This window comes from Fukomys damarensis, unplaced genomic scaffold (assembly GCF_012274545.1).
Source record: "Fukomys damarensis isolate Sample0158 unplaced genomic scaffold, DMR_v1.0_HiC HiC_scaffold_34, whole genome shotgun sequence".
In the NCBI taxonomy this organism is placed as follows: Eukaryota; Metazoa; Chordata; class Mammalia; order Rodentia; family Bathyergidae; genus Fukomys; species Fukomys damarensis.
Genome location: NW_022900946.1, coordinates 3,575,368 through 3,595,833, shown reverse-complemented (window position 1 = coordinate 3,595,833; position 20,466 = coordinate 3,575,368). Strand labels below are relative to the sequence as shown.

General features: G+C 43.0%; 1 protein-coding gene and 1 long non-coding RNA gene across 6 annotated transcripts in view; both read left to right on the top strand.

Moving 5' to 3' along the window:
- Hs3st4 (heparan sulfate-glucosamine 3-sulfotransferase 4) overlaps positions 1 to 20,466 on the top strand; it is a 718,708-nt gene that overhangs the window by 434,691 nt on the left and 263,551 nt on the right. The gene's annotated exons all lie outside the window — the stretch shown is intronic.
- LOC104861872 lies at positions 8,767 to 13,509 on the top strand. The gene is made up of 3 exons (XR_780138.1): positions 8,767 to 8,810; positions 12,763 to 12,871; positions 13,439 to 13,509. It is a non-coding gene; the product is annotated as an uncharacterized LOC104861872 (long non-coding RNA).

Genomic DNA, 20,466 nt, shown 5'->3' with positions numbered 1-20,466 from the left:
CCACAAGAACTTTATAGGAAGTGAGAAGGAAAACACATTCTTGTTTTACTCAGATAACAATGGCCTTGAAGACCACAGGGCTTCTGGCTAACATCAACTCACCATTCCATGCATACCAGGTGTTGTGCTTTATGTGATCAAATAATTTAATCCTTGCAGCCATCTAAAGAGGCTGGTTCTGTTATCATCTCAGCTGTAGGGCAAGAGACTAAGCCTCTTTTACCTGGCTGTACTTGTCCTGGGCATCTTCCTGAAAGAGTTAAAGATGACATAATACAGTGACCCATGTATGCAAGTTTATAGCAGCACAACTCACAATACCTAAATGTTAGAAGTGACCTGTGTGTCTGTCACCAAATGCATGGATAAAAAAAAATATGGTATTTATACACAGTGGAGCACTATGCTGCCTTAAAGAAGGATAAACTTGAGTCATTTGTAGGAAAATTAATGTACCGTGAGATCATAATGTTAAGTGAAATAAATCAGACACAGAAGTTTAAATGTTTCTCGTGGTTTCTGTTATATGAGAAATGTACAGTATAAATAATTTTAAAAACAAAAATAAAAGATAGATGATAGAGAGAGTTAGACTTTGTAGAGTTGGGGAGGAGATCTAGAAATGGAGACAAGAGAGGAGAGGGAAAGGGAAGAGGAAGTAAAAGTTTTAAAATATGATATATATATCTCAGTGTCAGTTGCCCACACTGAATGTATTCATGATATGTTGGAAACGTATACTAATTTAAAAAATAAGGCCGCGAAGAAAGAGACCAAGGCACAGAGAGATTGGATAACCCTCAGGCCACACAGTGGGAAGAGGTGCTGCCTTGATTTGAGTTCAGCACACTCCCTTGAGCGCAGTGTGCTCTGTAGTCCTGCCTGCATGGAGGCATTGAATTAAGTTGGATTCTGTGCATTGTCATGCTGTTCTCTCCACCAGTTAAAGCCTCACGGGGGCTGGATTTTGCAGTGTATGAAGAGTTGGTCATCTGTGCGACACTTCCCATCAGCCTCCATGTGCCAGTGTGAACAACAACAGGGAGTTCATTCAGGGATTGTGATTGTCAGCAACAGTGGTGCTAAGGACTTAATGTGCTTTTCACTTCTGGCCTCTATCCCAGGCCTCGGAAGTGGCTGCTGAAGTTTGTTATCCAGATTCTACAGCCAGGACTGAACATGGCTTGGTGCTGAGATCCAGTCCTTGAACTCTCCTAGGATCTACTATGGTCTGCCTTGGCACATCAACCGCCTCTGCTGCAGCCCACCTGGGGCCCTATCTGCCCCAGCCACAGGGTGCTCCTTGGTCTAACGTGCTTTGTGGTATCTGATGTCAAGCCTTTCCATGGCCTTCTTTCTGCTTGCTGCCCCTCTTTCTGCTTGCTGCCCCTTTTGTCCTTTGTTGTTAGGCAGCTTTCCACACTGTGACAAAATGCCTGAGGTAGACAGCTTCAGAGGAAAGGGGATTTATGTTGGCTCACAGCATCAGAGGTTTCTGAAGATCTCGGAGGTTGGCTGTGTTGTTTCTGGGCCCGTCACAAGGCAGCACATCATGAGAGAAGTGCGTGGTTGAGCATAGTTGCTCACTTGAGGGCAGCAGGTAAGGGACCAGAGTCAAGAGTACACCCTCAATGATTCACTTCCTTCCCCTGGTTTTCTTCCTCCTAAAGGTTCTGCCCCTCTCAATGACATTGTGCTACAGACCTCGCCTTCAACACACAGGAGTCTGGGAACAATTCAGACTCAAACTCTGGCATCTCTCCCACTGCAAACCACAGCTCAAGGCATAGTTCAGATGTTGCCCTGGTTCTTCCTGTCCTGTGGGGAGAACTAGTTGCTTCTTTCTTGGAGTACCATCTTACCCCAGGTAGTTATCAGCTCTACTGAAGTAGAGATGATAAGGTGTATCTCTCACTGGGATTTGCAGTTTGTTTCTCTCTGTCTGCTTGGGACCTCCTATGACAGCTGGTGTGCAGTAGGTGCCCAGGAAGATGTTGTCAGGAGAGCTGGTGTCCCCGGCAGTGCCCAGCCTAGAAGAGAACAGGGGATTTTACACATAGGAGAAAAATTTTCATAGAAGATGTCTCGTCTTTCTGTTCCTTCTTCTACATCTCGTTATCTTCTGGCTTCAAGTAGCTGTTAGTGGGAGATAGAGTACCATGCTAATCTAGGTGTGTGCACATGTTCTGTGAAGAGACACAATAAGCAAGATCCTCCAAGCTTTCTGTCCACACTGCCTCCTGGTAGTGTGAGATGAAACTTCAATTACAAAGCAAAGCAGCAGGCTAGACTTGGCACACAGGGACGCCCTCATGTTAGAGTAGTCCTGTCGTGACACGCTCTGGAAGACAGTGTTTGGGCTTCTCTTTCCACAAAGTTAGCTTGGTCATCTACATCTTTATCTGAAACTGAGCACTATCTGTTTGATGTCATGCGTAACATCACCCTGCGATCACTGCTAGCCTGTTAGGTGTCATCTGAACAGAAGGTGGTAGTGGAAAGGACTTATGTTTTGGAGTAACTGTATTCAGTTAGAATAAAGCCTTGAGCTCTGTAATCTTCTATGTGTTTCGGAGCCTCACTGGTCCTGGGTTTTGGTCTTCTATGATACGAAGCCATCATACTTTCTTGGGAGAACTGCAATGGGCAGATCATATGAAAACTCTCAGTGTCTCAGGCACATGATAGGGATTGAACAAATACTGGTTACTTTGTCTTCTTGAGGCTTTTCTTCAGAATCTCAGCATTTTAGCTGAAACACAGAAATAATAAACTGTAAAAGTCAGTGGAGCCCAGGAAGGCTCTGTGACTTCAGAATTCTAGAGAGTCTTTCAAAAAGTGAGAGACATTTCAAGTCTGTGGAATTCATCCTCTCTAACGGTCTCAGCATTCTTTTTAAGAGAGAGTGAGGAAAAGTTTGACATTTCATTTTCGCACCTGTAATGTTACAAGTCTAATGTGGGGGTGGGCCTGGAAGGCAGTGATGACGTCGGGGACAGAGGCCAGTGGTAGGGATGCCTTATACCACAGGTGGATTTGAAACTCCACGATAACAAAGGTGTCCTCAGGAGGACTCTGGGATCAGAAGAAGAAAAATACAGAGATTCTCTATTAGGAAAAAGAAGAAATTGGATCCAACTGCCAGCCACGTGTAGCTGCGCAACACCCGGTATCCTCAGTTTGTGTGTTCCACACCTACTTGGGTGTGCTGTAGGGCAACTAAATGTCACACCAAGCTACTGGTGTCTGCTTCCTCATCTGCCCACACTTCTCAGCCTTGTTCCCAGACAAGCTCTCTGTGCAGTGTTCCAGAATATCTCTGTTCCATCCAGGCTGACTGTTGTGCTCAGCTCCAAAATCACCACGTTGTTCATGACCCCTGAATTCCGGTGGCCGCTCACATCGAACCACCTGGGAGTGGAGTCTGCTGTGACTCAGCCCCTTCCAGGGCATTGGAAAGTCTCTTCCTGTCCTTCCCCAAGCCTTTGGTTCCTAACAACACTCGATGCTTAAAACACGGAATGCATCTTAATGGTGAGTGTGACTCCCCGGTAGATGAAGAGCTCTTTCAAGACTGGGGCCGTATTTTATGAATCCTTCTTAAGCCTGGTACCTAGTCTGCTGCCTGGCATTTAATAAAGGCTTGATAAGTGTTGCTGAGTTTGAACACTGGAAATTATTGTTGCGTTTTATGTCCCAAGTTGACAAACTGGAATTGGTTGAAATGCTGCTGGCTGTCTGGAAAAACATGTATGTGTCAGGTGGGCTTCAGGGTTCAGTAGTCCATCCTCCTAAAAATCACCCCCTAAACTCCCTTTATGAATCTCAGAGTATCTGGGTGACACAAGGCTTTGGCACTGTTGTTCCAAAGGCCTGCTTCAATCCTGATGTGCCCCGTTGCATTGGATTAGGAATCACCTAGCAGATTAGGACAGCAGGCTCCTGTGTGTATCTGGGTGGGTCACAGAAGAATGGCCCTGTGGTCTGTGTTGGGCCTTGGCCCCTTCCTCTGTAGTACTGTCCCTTGCTTTCTTCCTGGCTGCCATGAACTGAGCAGTTTTGCCTGCCACACCCTTCCACTGTGATGTCTCTGCCTTAGAGCCAGCTGATCTTGGACCTAAACTGCAAACACATGAAATCTCTCCTCCTTTTGCTGGGTATTGTGTCCCAGAGATGAGAAAGCTTACTACTGATAGAACTTTTGTGGGTTTTCTTGTGGTTCCTTCTGGGAAGAGAGCAGCCAATTACAGCATGCAGAGAAGTGTTTAAGAAGTCTGATTCCTGTGTGGAGTGAGTGAGGAGGGCCGGGGAAATGAGGGCTCTGTGCAGAGCGGTCCCTGGTCGGCACATGGGAGCTCTTGGGAAAGATTAAATGGACAGGGAGAATGCTTGGAGGGCCCCTGCCCTTGTGACTTCGCAGGCAATGGCTGGCTTCTTATTACGTCCTGGGCACTCGCTTAGTAGATGCTGAACCTTCCTAGTGAAGTGTCACCCTTCTTTGCATTGTATGAAGAGTGGAGAAAACCGAGAGATAAAGCCATTGTCTTCAAGACTTGGAGCTTGAGGGTGGGAGCAGCTATGATCAAACTCAGGCCTTCTGTGCTCAAAAGTCTTTTCCCCTATGATGCCAATGATGGGATAAACCAGGGGCATCCAGCCAGGCAGCCTGGACTTCAGTTCTGACTGTGCTGGGATGAACTCTGTGGTCTTGGAGAAAGTATTTAATCTCTCTGTACCCCAGTTTCTGCATCTGTAAATGAAGGAGAATCACAGTGTCAGCCCCCTTAAATACATTTTTAAATTTACAATCAAATGATATAAGATGCACAGAGCGGCAAGAACAGCGCCTGCCAGACAGCAAGCAGTGCACACATGTTCGTTACTATATTATTACTCTTGCTGTTGATGCTATTTATTTTTGCACTGCTAGGGAATGAACCCAGGGCCTCCCTGCTAAACTACATCTACAACCCCTTTCTTGAGACAGGATCTGACTAAGTTACCCAGGCTGGGCTTGAATAGTGCTGGAATTACAGGTGCACACCACTGTGCCCTGCCACCATTGTGTCCTTATTGCGTGGCAATAGCTACTTCTTGCACACACCCAGCATCCCCTGGTGTTGGTGACTTGGTGCTCATCTTCTTGGGTAAACCAGTTGGCCAACAGCAAGTGTGTTAGTGTCTTGCGATGTCCTCTTCTGTCCTTTCTCAGAAGGCCCTGGATTTCCAGGGACACAGGGACCTTCACTGCACAATGCCCCAGTTCATAACTTGATATCTAGCAGGTTTGCTATTTTTCTCCTGCATCTTGGGGATTTCTCTTTTAACAGTGACTAAAGAATGTTATTTATTCAGGGGCCTTGCTGACTGAGTGGCTGTTGCACCTGCCGCATGTTTGTGTCATGTGTGAACAGGCAGATTGATCCATCCAGACTCCCAGGGCAGGAGTGCACTTCATTCTGTTATTCTAGGGAGACCTCAGCCAAAGTGCTGTCTGTTTGATGGGCGGGGTACTTTGTGGGCATCGATACTGGGGATTCTAGAGAATGGATCTAGACTGGCAGTGCTCTTGGCCGGCACCTGCAAGAGGAGTGGCTGTGGCCTGGCTTTTACCCTTCCATCAGAAAGCAGCACACCACCACTGGGTGTGCTTTGGCTCAGGGGCACTGATTCTGTCACGATAAAAGCGCCAGGCTTGTTGTGTAGTCTGGTAGAAAGCTCCCTTCTTCCACCATCTCGCTTGCCTGCTTGCAGGTCTCCCTTGGCTGCCAGTCAGTAAGACTCAACTCCATCCTTTAGTAGGACACAGCTTCAGGGACCCCACGTCTCTGTGTCTGAAGAGCCTCTCACATGTTCTTTTCTAGTGCTTTTTCTCCATTGATCTCCAGAAAATTTGCTGATGCTCACAGCTGTTGCTTTGCATGTGACCTTTCTTTTGTCTGGGATGTTCTTGCTTATCTTTTCTGATGTGAAGCTCCTACTGATCCTTGAAAACCCAGTTCTGATACCACCTTCTTTTGAGAGGCTTTCTGCAAAGCCTATAAACAATATTTTTGCCCTCTCTCCTCCTGTCTTCTACCATAATTTTCTGTGCTAGGACAGTGAACCCACTTAGTTTTTGCTGTCTCTCCACTTCTGTGTGGGCCCCTGCCCTGGCATAGTCCTAGCTCCCTATGTTTATTACAGGGGTGAAAGAAGGGAAGAGTTTATGTGCTTCTCTGAAGTCTGGTTTCCTCAGCACCATGCCTCTGTGGTGAGTCTGAGTCCTGGGTCTAGTGGTGATATCTTTTCAAGGCAGTTAGCCCCCTCCTCTCTCTCCTACCCTTTCCAGAGGTATGAATTTCAGGCTTCACACTGAGGACTGCTCCTCTTCTGGACTTCTGCTATGATTTTGTCTGGAGTTTCTCCACACAGTTTTGGAAGGAGATCCAGCTGGAGATCCAACCTCAGTCCTCACGCATTTTTTGCTCAAAATGGTTGTGGTTGTACCCGAAGGAGAAGAAGTGGTGAGCAGCAGTGTTCTGTGTTCTCAGATACACACATGGAGCATGGTCCCTGGTACCAAAGCTCAGACCCTTGCCCTGATGTTCCTCCACTCTGTCTTTGCCCCTCCTTTCCCTGTGGTTACAAGAATATCCCACTGGATTCAGTATTCTCTGTTTTACCAGTGAGAAGTAGCTCCCCACCAAGTCCCAAATATGTGTGGCAGGTGCATTTTCCTTTGAGCATCGCTCTCCTGTGCCTCCTTCTCAATTTAACTAGCCTCCCTCCCATTGGTTGGTGGGAATGTAAATTGGTACAATCTCTTTGGTGGGCATTTTGGGTTCAACTTCAAACTCACACATTTATTTTTTAGTCTAAAAAGTAACTTCACATGCATGCAAAGGCAAATGTGTGAGATGTTTACTGAAGCCCTGCTGGAAACAGCATAGAACTAGGTCCAAGTCTACATGTCCAGGGATGGGGGATTTAAGAATTGTGCAGCTTGTAAGAGGAACTGCGAAGACCTTCAGTATGCCAGTGTGAACGATGTCCTCAGTATGTTTTAAGGGGGAAAAAATAAAACAGAGCATATAGTGTGTAGTTTTCTTTCATGGAAAGCATATCTACTTCTAAAGAAATAGATAGGGATGTGTTGTACATATTTAAAAGTGTTATGGAGGATAGGTAAGGAATTGGGAATCTTATTCCTAGGTGATGTCAGGCACGTTAGAAGTCAAGGGGGAGAGGGAGACATTTTTCAGTATCTCTTTCTTGTTGCTGTTTGATGTTTTTAAACAGAGTGACTCACAGGCACAAATCCATGTAAACATCTGTCTGTCTGTCTTTCACAAGACCTAGAGGAGACATATCGAGTACCCTTTTTCTGAAATGCTTGAGACTGGAGGTGTTTGGGTTCTGAAGCATTTGCCTGTGCTCCATAAGAGACCTCAGGGATGGACCCTACTTTCAATTTCGTGTTCGCTTGTGTTTCATCTTCACCTCACACACACAGCCTGAAGGCACCTTTCTGCAGTCCCCTTGGCACACCTGTGTGTGTCTGTGACTTGTCCTGTCAGGAGTTCTCTACCTGTGGTGCTGTCAGCTCACAGAGTTTTTGATTTGGGGACAATGTTGATTTCAGATCAAGGAGGTGAACCTGTTAGGAAAAAGCCTCCGTATATCTGACATCTCTCAGACACTATTTTGACCTTTTTATTCCCACTTGTGTCACAATGCTGGCCCCCAGGACTGGGACAGCCTCTTTGGAGGCTCTGGCCCATGACAGCCTGGCTCCTGAGGTGGCCTCATGTCCTGTCGTCCAGCCAGTCACCTTCAGCCGGGTTCTGTGCCCTCACATCCTTTCTGACTCAGATACAGCAGGAGCGAGAGTTTCCTCCTGCAGCTTGAACAAGTGCTGGGATTTCTCTATTGGCTGTTGTCGTTGTGCAAACCTGGCAAGACCGTGGTGCCCATTTGTTTGGTCAGATACCACTCTGGATGTTGCTATGAAGACATTGCAAAATATGTGGTTAATTTTTAAACTGGTAGAGTTTCAGTAAAGCAGATACCTTTCTAATAAGGATGGGCTTATTAGCCAATCATTTAAAGGTTTTAAGTGCAAAGACAGGTTTTCTGAGAAAGCAGGATGGATTCTTCCTTAAGACTGGAATGTAGAGTTCCCCTGCAGACTTCTGGCCCAAGACTGTGGCATCGAACCTTCCCTGGCTCTTTAGCCCGCCAGTCTGTCCCATGGGTTCGGGACTTACTGAACCCCACAGTTTGCGAGCCAAAGTGTCGAGTAAACCTCTCAGTCCTTTCTTGCAGTTTCTCTGGAGAATCTGACTGACACTGCTGTGACCAGCCTGATTCTGAGGCATCCACTTCTCTAGCTGACTTCTGGAGGAGGGCAGCAGGCCCGCCGGCCAGGGATAAAGTCAGAGGTTTACTCCGGCCCAGGATGGCGTTGGAGCCACTCAGATGATGGTGAGACTGAGGTTGGGAGAGATCCTCATACCCAAGTCAGGGTATTACAGCGAATAAAACCAGTGGAGGCCGGAGGAAACAAAACAAAGCAGCGCACAGAGGTCCATCACCAGCGCCGTTATCTTCCTCTTTTACAGAGGAGTTACCGGGCTCAGAGATGTGAAGTGGCTTGGCCAGTCACACAGGAAGACGGTGATGGAGTAGGATCCCAGCCTGAGTGAATCTGATCTCAGAGCCCACCCATCCTCTCCTTCATTGTTCATTTGTTCATTTCATCAGCCAATCAGCCTTCGGTGCCTGCCCATCCCTGACAGGCATAAATTGAGTCCAAGCTACCTAACCTGGTAAGTGTCCCTTGAAAGAGAGAAAAATTTCCTTGTGCTACAGAGCACTTTTTAGCTCTTCTGAACCAAATCCACATTCCCTGAGCTTCTCAGAACAGGCACATTCCAATCCTGATGCGTCTTCTGAGATGAATACACATGCTCTTTCTGCCAACCTAACATTTTCAATTCACTCCATGAAGTCGGGCAGAGAAGCGGGAGGATGAAAGCAATCATTACAGCAAGTCCCCCCTGTTGTTTACGAGAGGGAGCCCTGCTGACGGCCGGTAGAAGACGGACGGCGCCGCGTGCCTGGCTGGCTGGCACCACTGCGAGCTGCGGATTTACGGCCCAGCGTCACCGGAGGAGGAGCCCGTTTGGGCTGATTTCATTCCGAGGGCCCTGGGCTGGTTATTGCTCCGCTGCCTCTTAACGTGAGTGATGAGCAAGTTCTAGGAGGCGAGAGGGCGCACTAGCGGAAACAGTTGTTTGTGCCTCTATTGTTTATTCTCCGCTTGGTCCCCACCCCGACTCCGTGACAGCCAGGCCCGGGCGAGCAGCTTGCTAGCGGGTGTCATCGCGGCCCTGCTCTCGCCTTTGTGAGCCAGGCCCTCTGTTGGCATAGCTCAGCCTGAGGCCCGTCCGCCCCTCATGGCCACGCTGTAACCTCCGCCAGGGACACCTCAGCTGACCCTCACGGTGGACCCCACTGCTCAGAGCGCCGCCTGTTGGAGCCAGGCTGTCCGCCCCAAATCCTCCTGTATCTTCACAGGCCTTGCGCGCTCTTGGCCGGGGCTCCCTTTACCAAGATTTCTGCATCGGTAGCGTTATTCAAGGGTAATCTGAACTCAGTGTAAATCACAGGGCAAGCGCCCACGAAATGATGGCTGTTATTTAAGCCATGCCCACAGCGGAGGAGAGCAGAGAATTGGCGCAGGGGCTTAGAATCCCACCTCTGTGGCGTGACCTCAGTCGGTTGTCGGTTTCTCCTATCTGTAAAGCGGGGGGAAATCACAATTTCCAGCCGCGTGGCTGATGTGAGGGTTACATGAGCTGCTGCCCTGAAATGTTCAGCTCAGACCCGGCACTCAGTAAACTTCTGCCGATGTGATTGCTTTTATCTACTGCTCTGAACTGTCCGATGAGCAGGGTTTGTTTGTATGACTTGGTCCCAAAGTAATGCCGTGTTTCACTTCTCCTGTCTCTTTGTATTTGCTCAGGGGGACTGGCCCTGTTGTTATGTCAGACTTTCCTGGAAGGCTGCACTGACTTTCTGTTAGCTGTTTGGTAATAGTAGACCCTAAAGCCTCCATACATTACTGTATTCAATTACACGTTCATGATTAAAAGATGCAGGCTTGTGAAACTGCCAGAACTCCAGACTTGATCTGTGGGGCTGGCTACATACAGAGGCAGGCTTTTTAGTTCGTGGTTGCTTTGGGGGGTTCCTCTGGAGAGTCTCATACTCACCAACACTCTTAATAGCTGAAATCTGTCAAAAGCAGTCTGCTGATGACGCTGATTGCATCTCTGTTTAGCATTGTCACTTACGGCTCTTCCGCAGCCCTTAAGAAAAGTAGAATATGAAGTTTGTTTTTCTGCTTAGGTTCCATTCTTGTTCCACAATGCTCTCTTGGGCAGAAATTTCCCTCACTACACACGGCTCACTTCTGGTCCAAGGGCAATAGCAACTTTACCACGTACTCTTCCCCTGCCCCGCCTGTTGCTGGTGGGAGCTGCCTTCTCTGCCTGACCGGGCACACTCTGAAGGAATGAGCATCGGGGGGTTACCCAGCAGCAGGTATCCCATAATGACCTGGGGATCTTAGCCCAGTCGCCACCCATACTCAGTGGGTCAACAGAATGTTGAGCATTACTGTTTTCCTTTATGGTCTGGGGAAAGAGTTTAAGGGTTATAGACAGTTATCTTTCTTCTCTTTTGGGTGGTTGTTTAGGGCTAATAAGTTTCTTCTCTCTGTGAGTCTGTGTCTTTGTTTGCCTCTGTCTCTGTTTCTCTGCACTGGAGATTGAACCCAGAGTCTTTGTCTTGAGCTATACCTCCAGCCATTTTATTTTTGAGGCAGAGTCTCACTAAGTCACTAAGTCACTCAGATGTGATCTTCCTGCCTCAGCCTTCCAGAGTGCTAAGATTGCAAGCATGTTCCTCTGTACTCAGCTTCTATTCATTTTTATATAGCATTTCCTCCCCTTTTGCATCTCTATTCTGAAAGACTTGTAACCATGCAGAAAAACAAAAGCTAATTCAGTCACTGAACATAAACTCCCCATGCTATTGCTAGTGTCCCTTCTTTTGACTTCGTGGAATTCAGCCCACGGTCTCAGTGGCACAGTCTCCTAAAGTTGTCTCCGCCTCTGTGTGTGTAACACATCAATTCTCTCTAGCTCATGCTTAGATTTTCTTCACTGTCAGATTTTAACTATGTAGTTTAGAATTCAATTTATAGGAAAAATATATTATACTTGATCAGGTTACACTGTTCACTCTCTCTGTCTATTCCCTGGTGTCCCTGGTGTTTTGGGTTATTTTAGAGAAAACCTGACGAAGGCAGTGCAGGACTAGGTAAGGTCAGGTGTACTTTGCAGCTGCTTGGACAGCCCGTTGTTTGTTAGTGCAAATACTGGATAGTCCCAAGCAAGCAGCTCAAATTGCCAGGTTGTTTTTGTTAATTTTCTGACCTCATTTAAAATTAATGAGATTTTATTAAATTCAAAGATCTAAATAGATTAAAATAAAATTGATTCATCTATTTTTGCAAACATGGGCATATGAAATCAAACTACCAGTCTTATTGGCCTAATAGTTTAGAAATACATTTCATAGATTTTGTTCTCTTGGTAATAGCTTGTCTGCTTCAGTGGTATTGGGTCTCTTGTCAAATGCTTTCATTGCAATCAGCATTTTCTTTCCCCACTTAGAAAGAAAACCTAATCCACCCCTCATTTTGTTGCTTTCTTTGAAAAAAAAAAGATTGGGAGCTATTTAGCCAATCTGTTTTTCTCCAGTGTCTCATATCACAAGAATCCTGGGCTTTTTTCCTTATATTTTGTGGGTTGCAAATATGACTGGAAATGTCACTTTCTGTGAAAGGGTTCTTTCCAATTTTTCACTATGATTCTTTGTACTGATCTAATTGCCACCTTAACTCACTACTGCTTTTACTTATAGATTGTGATTGCTCCTCCAAACCTTCTGATATGCTTCAGAATGGTGCAGATTTTAAACCCATTCCTGATTGCACATATTTCTCATTTTTACAATTAGAACCACAGAGGGCTGGCTTCTCTGCCTTCTGTTTTAACGTCAGCTGTGTCACTTGTCACTGAAAATCACTTTTCTGCTTTCTACCAGAGCTTTGATAATCAAGACAGTTCCAGAAATTTTTTCCGCTTGTGGCATTATGACAGACTCTTGCTTTCTCACCACTCGAGCCATTGTAAAGCTCTGGCTACTCCTGCACGGTCACCCTTTATGTGAAAGGAAAGGTCAAGGTGACACTAACAGTATGATTCGTATAGAATCTGTGCTAATTCAGACACTGGTGTTAAGTTTTCTATGCCTGGAAAAAGATATTTGATGAATATTTCTTCTTAGGATGAAGCATGCACGAGATCTGCAACGTTAGTTGTGGTGCACATTGCGAAGGGATGCTAAGTGCTTCCATGGCAGGAGCTTTCCCGCCCTGAGTTTCTCTGAGGGAGTGGTGACAGTGGTACCGGAAGGGTGTACAGAAATTCTGCAGGAGGAAAGGAAGGGAAGGGCATTTTGAGCAGAGGGAACAGCATGAGGGAGAGCTCTGCTCCAGGGAGCCTGGAATTTCAGCTTTCTGGTTCTGAACCATTTAGACAAACGCCTCGAGCACAGGGAGACACAGGGAAGGAGTGAGCAAGACGTGTGTGTGTGTGTGTGTGGCAGGCCAGGACGACACAGACACATTCACTGTGAACAAAATAGATGGGGACCGGACTGGACGCAAAGGCTGTTGCAGACTTTGAAGAAATGATGGTGACGGGGCCAAGGGAGGCAGTTGAGGAAGAAGCAAGGACGGGCATTGAGCCAACAGGTATGCAGGTGGCTTGTGTTGGGGCGGGCAGGGGGAAGAGAGTAAGAATCGCAAAGAATGTTTCTGTCTGGATTTCTGGCTTGAGAAGCTAAATGGAAGGTGCTGGGGAAGACAGCAAAATGCCTGGATTTGCGGAAAAGATCAGAAAATGGGTATTTATTGCCCTGTAGATAGTTGGGTGGTTGATTTTCAAAGGACCCACCAACTTTGTAGGCAGTGATTAGCTGAGTGGTTGGAACACAGTCCCTGGCATCAGGCTCTGGCTAGAGCATGTACTCTGAAACTCGTGACAGTTGGCCATCACCTCCCCAGGCCTCATTCCCTCCTGAAGGGAATACCATTGGTACCGGCCTTAAAGACTTGTTAGTTGCAAATCAGAATGTGCTTGCCGGTGCTATGCAGAGAGAGTAGATAGTCACGTTACCTGGAGCATTATCATATGTATCACCATGCTTATGAGACTAAAATTATTTGTAACGCCAAATTCTGAAGTCTTCTGTACAACAGAAAAGCTAACTCTTCCCTTTTTAACTGTGTACTAATTAAACCTTCTTCTTGACTTCACAGTGAGCCCCTCTGAACAATGAGATCTTACTCTCCACGAAGAACGCTTTATTACCAGTAAATCAGACAAACAGCAACCTCTGAGTGCATGTTGTACAAGAGCCACAACATGTAATTGTAAAGGTCACTGGTGTCAGTTTTTAAATTAATTTTCCCCTTTCTTTAATAGTTCAGATTGAAATCTTGATTATATTAAGTTATTTAAAAAGTACTCCATACACCTGTTATTTCGGAGTAGGCTGCCAGTCTGGAGAGTGGCGGTCCCCTCTGTGTCTGTGTGAATGGGAGAGAATGACTGATGTGAACACCAGATTCTCGTGGGGAGGCCCTAGCTTCTGACAGGCATCAGAAAGAAGTGCCACATTATTCTCTTCTCTATACCTGCTAAATTAAAAGCAATTCAAATATTGCTGGTTAAGGTTGAAACTTGGAGGCTGTTTAAAATGTCACGTAAAACGTGAGTGTATCTGTTGGAAAAACGGTAATTTTCCTTCCAGAGATTGCATGGGAAAGTCATTGATTTTCACAAAGTATAATATAGTCTCCCTAAATAAATATATGCTGAAGCTTCTGTGCCTTATCTCTCTATTTGAAGGAAATATCTTTCCTAAGAAGAAAAATACTGGCGTTTGGAGAATGGATGTTAGCAACAGAATAAGCATTGCCTGAATGTTAGCTGGAAAATAGAAGAATGTACATTCGAAATCAGAGATGGGAAGGGTTGTGGCCTGATTTCATCCATCTTGCAAGTGTGCATGTCCCGCTTGGGGATTTTAAAAAAACGCAACACTGAGTGGTACTCATTGGCCGCTGCCACTCAAGACTGGTCCTCATTACTTTGTCTGCCTCTCAACAGTGTAGGAATCTGCACTTGCCTGGCTCTGTTCTTTTAAAACAGGGAGATGCTAATGCGTAGGAGTACATGGCCATAGGGAGTTGGCGCAAATTACTTCAGAATAGTAGGACTCATCTTGGAGTATCAGTTTTATGTGATGACTTAGAGGAAAGTTTTTTTTACATATTAAGACAAACTATTAATGGGCAGTGGATTGGAAAGTCCTTGATCTTCTATTTTTTAAACAAAATATGAAACTTCAAAGACCATCAGACTTCTTGGTGGAGGGGCTGGGCTCGAGCGTACTGTTCATTCCTCTGAGGCCAGAAAAGGATGCTTAGTTAGAAAAGTTTGGAATGCAGTGTCTAAGTCATTGCCTGCTAAAGCCAGAAGAGAGCTTGCCAGTTTTAAGCCAGAGCTCTCAGGTGAGAAGTGACGGAAAGCAAACTTCCGGTCTCCAGCAAGAGAGAGAATTCATTGGTTCACAGAATTGGAAAGTCACGGATTAGATGCAGTTATATTCAGATTTTCAAAACTGTCATTATAACTCTGTGACTATCTAAGAATAATCTTCCTCTCTCTATATATAGCTCATGTATATACGTATATACGTGTGTATCACCATGATCTTCCTCATCTCTCCTTCCCTCTCTTTTTGATTTATCCTCAGGGAGGACCGCTCAATTCGATAGGAAACCCTGCTGTGTAGTGGCCAGTTTGGCAGAATTTGCTTAAAGTTACATAGCATCCTAAACTCAGGTCTCATTGGCCCAGTTTGGGTTGCATGCTCATTTCTTAATTATCGGTGGGGTGGCCCAGCCTAGGTCTTGGAGGGTCAGGGTCCATTCTGATTGAACCTTGTGGTTTGAGAGTGAGTGGTAATTGTTTCCCACCTGGAGAAGATGAAATGATGGTTACAAAAGACCTGGCCTCATCTCAGTTTCTCATTTGACTGATAAAGGAACAAAAGAACCCAGGATCAGAGATTTTTATTGTCTTCTTTTCTCTCTTTTGTCTCACATGAAAAGGTCATAATGAACAAAATCTGAGTTTTTCTAAACTAATTTCAGTGGAAATGTGACATGTACAGGAATGTGCCTAAATCTTAAGTGTACCACATAATGATTTGGCACAAAATGATAGCCACCCACACAAGTACACAAATAACTGCTGCGTACACTGAGAAGTAGAGCCCTGCTCAGCTGGCCTCACAGTCACACCTCTCCAGTCCTTAGCACTATCCTGACTTCTGTTTCCAGGTTAATCTTGCCTATTTGAATTTACACACATGGAATCAGATTTGTTACATATACAGAACCACAAAGAATATTGTTTTTCTGTCTGGTTTTATCAGCCCCTTGGGTTTTGCGTGACCTATGCAGTTGTATTTTGTTCTTCATTATCACTGCGTAGTATTCTGCTGTATTAATATATTGAAAATAGATGTTTCCATTCCACTGGTTAATGTTCAGCACGATTCTGGGTTTCAGTTACAGTGGACCCTTGACTTATGAACTTGATCTGTTCCTGAGGGCTGGTAGTAACTCGAATTGGTTGAAGTACAGCTGAGATCTGGATGTTCACCCAGGTGCACACTATAGACAACAAGAGGCAGATGAATCTTCCATTACCCTAATTAATTAACCTAAGTCATTCATATGTCAGGCCAGCTGTAACTTGAGGGTCCACTGTATTACAAACTGCACCACCGTGAACATTCTTGTACAGTCCTCTGGGCTATGAGTACACCCCTGAGTTGACAAGAATAGTGGAATTCTCTGATCCTATGGCTTACCTACTTGTAAATTTAGTTGGTGTTATAAACAGTTATCTAAAATTTATTGCTAACAGTTTAAATTCCTACCGTGCATGTTTGTGAATTCAAAATGTATCATAGCTTCAGCAGTACTTGGTATTGTCAACTGACTTGATTTCTAGCTGTTTTTACTTTCATTTATTTATTTATTCACTCAGTGGAGCTGGGGATTGAGCTTAGAGCCTCATGCATGCCACACATGTGCTCTGCTGCTGAGCTCCATCTCCAGCCGCTTGATCATGCTTTTAATTTGCATTTCTCTGATGACTAATGAGATTTAAGACTTCTTTCGTATGTTTACTGGATGCTTGACTGCATTCTTTTATAAAGTACATCTTAACATACTTTGCTCATTTTTAAATTGCTTTGGTTTTCCCGTCACTAATTTGTAGGTATTCTTGGTGTGTCTTAGGAAAAGCCTTTGTTGGGTGTGTTTGTTGAATGCATCAGCAGCCTGTCTGTCCTGTGCTCTTTTGGTCTCTCTCCATCTTTACTGTGAGCAGTAAAGTAAGAGATAGTCTAGTTCTTTAGTATTTTTCTTTATAAATATTTTCTCTATCCTGTTTAAAATCCAAGGATTTCAATGTGAAATAGGAAGCAAAGGGCTAAAGGTGTAGGGAAAGTGGGAAGGGTAGGGGAAAGGTAATAAGGAGAAAAAGTATATATGAGAACTTGAAAAAATGGAAATAAAGTGTTTGTAAATAGGGAAGGGAGGAGGGGGTGAAGGGAGGGCAGGGACAATGGGAAAAAATGAGAACTGAGACCTGTCATATAAATGTACAAGATCCCAATGATGAATGTAACTGTACTGTATACCTAAAATGTACCAATAATCTCAATGAGGAAAACAACAACAACAACAACAACAGCAACAAAACCCAAGGATTTTTCTTAAAAATGTCTTCTTGCATTTTTCATTCTTAAACCTCTAAACTATGATTGATTTTTGAGGGAGGTGTGAAGTGGAGCTGAAGATCCTCTCCTCCTCCTCCTCCTTGCCTGCCTCCTTTTTTCTTTCTAATAGGAGCATCCAAGCAATGCAGACTGTTAATTAAAACTTCCACTCCCCCCTACTGCAGTGTAGTGTCATTTTTATCAGAAATCAGGTTCTTGTGTATTTGTGGGTCTCTCTTTCTACTCCCTGCTGCTTTCCACTGGACTGGCTATCTGTTGTGCCAGTTTTGCACCATTTTAGTTCCTGTAGCTTTACACTAGCTCCTGACATGGGCAAGCTTGGCTCTTCTACGCCTGTTTTTCCCCTGTGTGATTGTCTAGTCTATTCTTAGTCCTTCACGTTTCCATAGATATTTTAGACTCATCTTGTTAATTTCCTCCAAAATAAATTATTGGATTTAGAGTGAATTACATTGAATCTGTAGCCCAGTTTGGGGAATAATTGGCATATTCAACTTCCTTGACCTTTTAACTTATAAATATGGTATAGCCTTCCATTTATTAAGGTGTCTTTTGATTTTTCTCATTAGTGTTCTGTAGAGAGGTTTTACACATTTTTGTTAAATTTAGTTCTAAGTGTTTCATGTATTGCAAATAGTATATTTTAAATTCTTTTATTTTCTAATTTTTTATTATAATTAATTAGAAGTACAATTGTTTTGTTTCCAGTATTGAAACCAGGGCCCAAGCCCTGAGATGCATTCCCCATACTTTTAAAATTTAAAAAAAAATTTTTATTGGTACATTTAAAGTATACAATCTAATGACATTCATCATTGGAAATTTGCACCTTTACATAATCCATCTTGGTTCTTAGTTTCTCCCCATTCCCCTGCCTTCCTTTCAACCTCTCCACCCTCTCTATCTACAAAGACTTTGTTTTCATTTTCTCATATTTATTTATTTCATTCCATTTCCTTTCCCCTATGCCTCCCACTTACCCTTCCCCTTTGCACCTTTTCTTCCTATTTCAAAGTATCTATTATACCTTTAAAAATTTTGTCACAGGATTTCTCTGAGTCTCTGGTCTGGTCTTGAACTTACAATCCTCCTACCCCAGTCTCCCAGAGCCCTGTGATTACAAGCTAATGCTACCATGCCTGGCAGATGTAAAATCAAGTTTGGGGATAGTGTACAAATTTACTTATTGAAACTAGTAGTTTCACTGTATGTTCTTTTGGATTTTCTATTTATGTAAGTTCATCAGGTTTGAATAATGACAGTTTTACTTCTGTATTAATCTTCTTCTTCTTTTTTTTTTTTTTTTTTTTTTTTTTTTTTTTTTTTTTTTTTTTTTGGCCTTGTGACTCTATATCCCGATGCATTGCTGGTAGGAGTGGAGATAGTAAGCAATATGGTCTTATTCTTTATTTCAGAAGGGAAATTTGCAATACTTCAAACTTAATTATGTTAGTTACTGTAAGATTTTTAGGTTATGTTTTATCTGATTAAAATCATTGCATTTTATCAATCATTTGCTTAAAACGATCATGTATGAGTATGGTACATTTTCCAGTTATTTTTATGCATTTTATTGGTATGATTTTTCTTGTTTTTTTCTGTTAATCTTGTGAGTTACTTGGTTTTACTTGAATTATTGAGATGTATTATCATATTGAGCTAGTAGGTACATTTTAAATTTTTATTAAACATTTTATACTTGTGTTTATTAGAGGTATTTGTAATTTTTTTTTCCTGTGCCATTTAAGTTGTGGTTGGCCTCAAAGTCATGTTGGCCTTGCAAAACTGCAGGACAAATATTTGTGGTTTTCCTGTCCCTCAGGAAGGTTTTACTTAAAATCGGTTTAATTATAACTGAACTGTTTGAAAAAAGACACCGAGGAAGTTATTGGAGTCTGAAGGTTTCTCTATATGGGCATTTTTTTTTCATATTTAATTTCCTGCATTGATATAGGACTATTTTTGCCCATTTCTTTTGCTATCAGCTTTGCAAAATTGTGATTTTGGGGGGAATGTTTTCACTGATCTGAATTTTCAGACATGTTAGAGTAAAGTTGTTCTTCATATTTGTACTGTCTTTCACAGAACTGAGGGCTTTGCAGTGCTGCTGCTCTCTGTACCCTTGATATTGTGGTTTGTCCTATTTCCTTTCTTCTGTATTATCTTGCTGCTAATTAATCATGCCTGTCTTTTCAAAGATCCAACTATTACTAATTTGATTTTTTTCTGTTATCTTCTTTAAGTTGTTCTTATCTTTATTATTTCTTTTCATCTACTGTTTTAAGTTTATATGACTTTCTTAATTTTTTGAGCTAGAATAAAATTTTCGGCTTTTCTTCTTTTCTAAGAGGTGAATTAAGGCTATACATGTCTCTCTAATTATAACATTAGCTATAGTCTACTAATTTTATTTTTGTTAAATTTCAGAGAAAATATTTTCTAGTTTCTATGCTTATTTTTGCCTTCACCCATAGTTATTAATGGTTGTATAACTTGAACGCTAAACATATCATAGTTTTTCCTATTTTCTTCTGTTATTAATTTGTGGCTTGATTTTAATGTAATCAAACATATTTTTATGCATACTTTCTGCATATTTTTACTCACTGATGTTAGTTTAGATTTACTTTGAAATCTAAAGTATGTTAAGTTTTAGTAAATATTCAGATAAACTTGAAAAGTGTGTGTATTAAACCATTGTTAAGTGCACTATTCTGTGTATTTCATTAGGTAAATACTGTTAATGTTGAAATTCTTTCTGATTATTTGCTCTGCTCGTTTTACCATTTACTGGGATTAACTGGGACAACAGAGTCTCCTGTGATGTTCGTTTATTTCTTTATTTCTTCTTTTACTTATCTCATTTTTGGTTCATTTACTTTTTTTCCTTAAATTCTTTTATTGGTACACTGTAGGTATATAATGCATTTATATTTATCATTGGGGAACTTGTGCCTTTACATGATATCTTGGTTCTTATTTTTCCCCATACTCCTGCCTTTCCTGCACCCCCTCCTCATTTTTGGTTTATATTTTTGATGTAATTTTAGTTGTAGACAAATTCAGAATATTTATATATTTCAAGAAGTTTCCTCATTTTATCACTATGAAAATGCCATTCTTTATCTTTAATTATGTTTCTTGCCTTTAAGGCTACTTTGCTTGTATTTGTTTAGCTTTATCAATTTTCCTTTGTTTAATGTTTTTAAGGTCCTACATTTCCAAACTCTATCATATTTTATTTGTTTTTATATATAAGTTATATTTCTTTTAAGGTCAGCATAGAGAATTTAATTTTCATTCAGTTTGACACTTGAAATTAGTGCTTGTAGATTCGATATTTGGGGATTTTAAGTTATTTTAAGTAGCACAGTGGTTGTGCATGTTCAGGGATACATTGTGACTTTTCTGTACCTGTGCACAGTGGGTGGCAGTCAGACCCTGACTGGCAGAGCCATCACCATG